Source organism: Dermacentor albipictus, chromosome 8 (genome assembly GCF_038994185.2).
Source record: "Dermacentor albipictus isolate Rhodes 1998 colony chromosome 8, USDA_Dalb.pri_finalv2, whole genome shotgun sequence".
In the NCBI taxonomy this organism is placed as follows: Eukaryota; Metazoa; Arthropoda; class Arachnida; order Ixodida; family Ixodidae; genus Dermacentor; species Dermacentor albipictus.
Window position 1 is genome coordinate 43,739,863 of NC_091828.1, and position 6,000 is coordinate 43,745,862.

A 6,000-nucleotide genomic window follows, 5' to 3' on the forward strand; every position below is an offset into this window, starting at 1 on the left:
GACTGCGGCGGCTCCATTTTAAGGTATGGGGGGGGGGGGTTGAAATGCAAGAACGCCCGTGTATGGCGCATTAGGTGCACCACGAAGAACCACAGGTGGCCAGAATAATTCCCGAGTCCTCCAATGCGCCACGCCTCATAATCATATCGTGGTTTTGGCACATAAAACCCTAGAATTTAATTTCTATGCCCTTAGCGAATTTTAGCGGCCGCCACCTCTGCTGCATCCCGCCAAAAGCCGCCATCTTGGATTTGGGAAACCAAAACTATGGTGCCATTTCGTCATATGACGCCATAATCACGTGGTTCCACCTCTATCCACCATATTGGACCGTTACGTCATCATTCGCACCCAAATTTGTCCGCCATCTCTAATTTCATATTCCGAGAGTATGCCGCCATTTTTATTAGGACGTCATAAGCATGTGGTTTCACTTCTAGCCGCCATTATGACGTCATCACTGGCACCCGAGTTTGGCCGCCATCTTGAGTTTGAGATTCCTAAACACATGCCTTGGGACGTGTTTCATTGGATGAGATTCCTTAAGCCCTCGGGATGTGTTGTTGTGCCATTACCACAAGCCCGGATTCCGAATCTGCAAGATGCGGAATCTATCCTGCGAGCGCCATAATTCTCCCTTCACAAGACAAGATGCTGCGCCGTCGTGCGGGAGAAGCCTCGGCGAGCAGCGTGTTTAGACGTGTCCGCGTGTGCCAGACGGCCCGGCGCCGCACCTCCCTTGCCTGGAGGTCACCGCGCGCGCGAACTTTGAACCGGGTGGCCAGCGCGGTCGCTGGTTGGACCCCTCGGACGACCGTCGTGTGCTGACTTTGTATTGGGCCGTTTGAGTGACAATGGTCCTCGGGGATTATAAAAGCCGCGACAGGCCGCCTCGAAAACAGGATCCGCCGACCCCACCTGCAGAGAGGGTCGCTCCCGACTGGGGTGAGATGTGTCACGCGTTTTCGCCGGACGTCGTCGTGCGAGAACAGTCGCGTTTGTTGTGAGCATTCGGCCCCAGTGCCGATCCGTTCATGTCCTGTATGATAACCTGTATATAATGTATAAAGTCCCTTTTGTTATTCTCATCGACGCCAGGCTCGGAGTCTTCGCTACCAACGCTCTGTCACGAAACGGGTGACGAGCGCTACGGGACCACAAAGCCGTTATCGTGGTGCAGCGGTTGAAGTTCGTAACACTGGTGGCACCGGTTAGAAGTTCGTAACACTGGTGGCAGCGGTGGGATTGACCGGCATCAGCTACCTCGGCGCGGTGAGTGCCTGAAGTTTACCTCAAACACCAGACTTTCTCTGACACAGGTTATAGTAGCTTAGGGAAGGATTTGGTGTTGCATTGTGATAACCTTGTGTGTTTCAAGCCTAGTAAGAGTGTTTTGAAAACCAGGGGATGCTGAGGGGGTAAACAGGGCAGTGTGTGAAATACTTGCATATGTCTTACTAGTAGTGTTATAGTAGCGTACGGCAGGTATATTCAAAAAGGGTAAACAGCAGGAGGACAGTGTGAACGATGGAGAAGTACAAGGTGAAGGAACTTCTCGAAATTTGTGAGGAGTTGTGCATTGAGTTGGGCTCAACCAAAAGAAAGAATGCGATCCTTGAGGTCATGACGACTGGGGACGTAACGGCTGAGGAAGCCGCAGAGGCCTTGGCGGGTATCAATGAACGTCGGGAAAGGGAGGAGAAGGAACGTTGCGAGCAGGAAAGGAGAGAAAATGAACGTCGGGAAAGGGAGGAAAGGAGAGAACAGGAACGTCGCGAAGAGGAAAGGAGAGAACAGCAACGTCGCGAGGAGGAAAAGGAGGAAAGGAGAGAGATTCGTGAGCACGAGCTTAAAATGAAAGAGTTGGAGACCCGAAATAGCTCGCCAGCGCCTAGTCTCACTTCTAACGTTCCAAGAATACGCGATCAACTTCCACCCTTTGTCGTCGGAGAGGATATGGCCAAATACCTCGTGAAATTTGAGCACGTCTGCGAACGGAATAGCATTGAGCGATCCCTTTGGGCACAGAATCTGTTAGCGTTGCTTCCTGGGGAGGCATCAGACGTAATAACTTGCTTATCGAAAGAGGCGTTTGAGAGCTACAGTGATGTGAAGGAAGCGCTACTGCGGAAGTACAAATTGTCGCCCGAAGCTTCCCGGCAGAGGTTCCGGTATGCAAAAAAGGGTAAGGAGTCGAATGTTGACTTCGCGTTTCGTCTAAAAGCCGACCTGGTGGAATGGCTGAAGGGCGAAGAGGTTTTCGACGACCGCGACAAAATTGTCGAATGCATCGCGTTGGAGCAGTTCTACCGTTGCATTGATGAGGATGTCCGGCTCTGGCTGCAAGATAGGCTAAAGGAGGTTAGGCTAAACAAGGCAGCAGAGTTAGCGGAAGAGTATTACACCCGCCGCAGCTTGCACAGCAAGGCAGTGCGCATAGAAAAAGCAGATAGAAGAGATGGGTTTTACGGGAAGCCCGACGAACGGAAGGAAATCACGCGTCGCGAGTTTCGGGAAGACGAGTCCCTTCCCAAAGAAACTGTAAGGGATGGACAGAATGCATCTCAGAATGATGACGGTGGTCCGAAACAGCGAAACGAAATGACGCGTTCTTTTAAAAAACGGAAACCGTTAACCTGCTACAATTGCAAAAAGCAAGGGCACATCGCTGCAAGCTGCCCAGAGAGAATTGCTTTTGCAACGATACAGGAAACTCACAAGAACATACGTCTATTGGAGCCCTATGTGCAGGAAATTAAAGTAAACGGCAAGAAGTGCCGAGCACTGCGGGACTCTGCAGCAACTATGGACGTTGTTCACCCGTCTTTCGTCTCCTCGAGTGATTTTACGGGAGAGTGCGTTAGGATACGGCAAGTGGCCGAGAAGGAGAGTGTCTGTTTACCGATCGCAACGGTTATCATTGGAGGAGAGTTTGGGAAACTTAACACCGAAGCCGCTGTGTCAGCCGCCCTCCCGGAGCAATTTTCCTACCTCTTCTCAAATAGCTCGGAGCAGCTGCTGAGGGATCAGGGCAAATCATCCTTTGCCGACGTGGCGTACATGGCCCCCACGCGATCCAAAGCGCGCCCGCTGTCGAGGGAACTTGACTTAGCGTCGGTGAGCGAAAGGCGGTGCGGCACACGGACTGATCAAGGTAACTTGAGTGGCGAGCAGTCACGGGAGAGGCAGAGCTCGGACGCTGGCCTAGACGAGCGGGTCCTGGAGGTGAGTGGGAGTGACGCGTGCAGTGCTAGCCGCGATATAGACGCGACGCCGCAATTAGGCGACGCGGGCTCCACACTCGCTCCGGTTTCCGCCAGCTGGCAGGAGCAGGCTGCAGTTGAAAGGGAAACTCGGATTCGCGAACAACAGGAAGATTGTTCACTAGCCGATCTGAGGAAGAGCGTCAAACGGGGAGTGAAAAAAAAGGAGGTTTCATTTGGCAAGGAATCTGGCTTATTGTACCGCCGCTACACGGATAAGCAGGGTCGCAAATATAAGCAGCTTCGGATTCCGCGAAAATATCGCCGGGAAAAATGAATGACCTCATTTGCTTCCTCAGAAGTATGTTTTCGGTCCAAGTGATTTCAAGGGGACCATTCTATTTGTAATTATTATTGCTGATTAATAATTGTTTCTATTTTGTTGCGTTGTTGATTTGAAAACTGATTGTTTCAGCCTTGTGTGCTAGATCGTACACCTGCCTCTTGTTGCAGCGGGAGCAAAAAGAGGGATAGCAATTTAGTTAGGTTGATTTGGATTATGGCCTTGTCTGGTGTTTGACGGGAGACAGAGGGCACTTGTTCGTGTTGGGTGTTGCCTTTTGCCGGTCGGTTTTGCAAGCTGCAGAACGACCAAGCGGGACCAGTGGCGAGAAGCAACGTCTTAGGAACGACCCGAGCGGAGCTGGTCAAGGTGCCTTGGCGACGACGCGGTGAGCAGAGCTCCTGTCCTGGCGAGTCGGACCTGGGCACGTGAAGTTACCTGGCGTCCCGACACTGGACGTGAACTTGGACGAGCCTGACGAACGTGCGCGCCTGGCATCCGAGCCACGTGGAGGCAGCTCGTCTTCCCGGCGCCTTATCTGAGGGCGGGGATGCTGTTGTGCCATTACCACAAGCCCGGATTCCGAATCTGCAAGATGCGGAATCTATCCTGCGAGCGCCATAATTCTCCCTTCACAAGACAAGATGCTGCGCCGTCGTGCGGGAGAAGCCTCGGCGAGCAGCGTGTTTAGACGTGTCCGCGTGTGCCAGACGGCCCGGCGCCGCACCTCCCTTGCCTGGAGGTCACCGCGCGCGCGAACTTTGAACCGGGTGGCCAGCGCGGTCGCTGGTTGGACCCCTCGGACGACCGTCGTGTGCTGACTTTGTATTGGGCCGTTTGAGTGACAATGGTCCTCGGGGATTATAAAAGCCGCGACAGGCCGCCTCGAAAACAGGATCCGCCGACCCCACCTGCAGAGAGGGTCGCTCCCGACTGGGGTGAGATGTGTCACGCGTTTTCGCCGGACGTCGTCGTGCGAGAACAGTCGCGTTTGTTGTGAGCATTCGGCCCCAGTGCCGATCCGTTCATGTCCTGTATGATAACCTGTATATAATGTATAAAGTCCCTTTTGTTATTCTCATCGACGCCAGGCTCGGAGTCTTCGCTACCAACGCTCTGTCACGAAACGGGTGACGAGCGCTACGGGACCACAAAGCCGTTATCGTGGTGCAGCGGTTGAAGTTCGTAACACTGGTGGCACCGGATGGGTGTCGTAACACTGGTGGCACCGGTTAGAAGTTCGTAACAGTGTGCACATCCCGAGGGCTTAAGCGAGATCTCTGAAGTGGATCTGGAGCTGCCCATGCGCCGTGCTTCTCACGCCAACTATGCGCCTTGTGAATTATGTGCTTTGATAAACAGGGAATGGCAACCTAGATGTTTTATGAATCAAGGTTCACTGGCAGCCGTGTCAACAATTGTAGGTGCTCTTGATAAGATGTAGACGGTGCGCAAGCTTTCCTCAAGCTTCCCAGCCATTCAAGGTAGTCATCACAATTGGATCCTATGGGTGTGCAAATAGTAATTTTTGAGACCGAATTGAATACGAATCGAATAGTTTTCGAATAGCTTTTGAATATGGAACAGCCTTTATCACAATTAATATAAAACGACATTCACAAGCTTCTCTCATAATATAGTAGGTTATGAAGCGTTCATTAAAAGCACAAATGGAGCATTAGAGCAAATAAGCAGTATCTTCGCATGCACAGGTCCCTTACGAGAGTGCGACTGATCGCTGCTATACATAGCCTGTAAATTGTGGCTGCCTGAGCGACGTAGCCTGTTCCACTACGCAAGTTTTAATGTTTTACGTCCATACTATGTTGGCAGTGGTGAAAATTTACAATACTTTTGCTCCATTTTTATGTGTAATTCGACGCAATTGATGTTTTGAAATATTCGAAAAGTATTAAAATAATATTTGCATTTACGAATTATGACTATTCGGTTCGAAGATCGAATCCAATAGGACTCTATACGATTCGTTATTCTAAACTTTCGAATATTCACACACCCCTAATCGTTCCTTGAGGGTTCAAGGACACCGGTTCTCCCAAGAAGACCGCTGACCCCTGACCGAATTTTGACTGCAACAGCGCTTTCGATTTACCTCTGGTTACTTTTTGCGCAAGCGTTTCTTTTTTTTTTTTGTCTTTGAGGAACCCAACTTGGGGACCTCAGGGGTAAAATGTCAGTGAACTCCATATGTGCGTGTTCAGCTCACCTACCGTCCCTTTCTCGGGGACAAAGACGTCACCATTATCATCACCAGAATCCGAGAAGGCCGAGATCAAATCCTTGAACCGCTTGAAGCAGTGTTGACAGATATTATCTTCGTCGCTAATTGGACGCGCACCTTGATGCAAGGTCTTCCACAAGAGAGAGACACCGATATCTTCATCCCTACGGAAATTTTGCTGGAATAAAATTTTCTTGTGCATCATCAGAAAG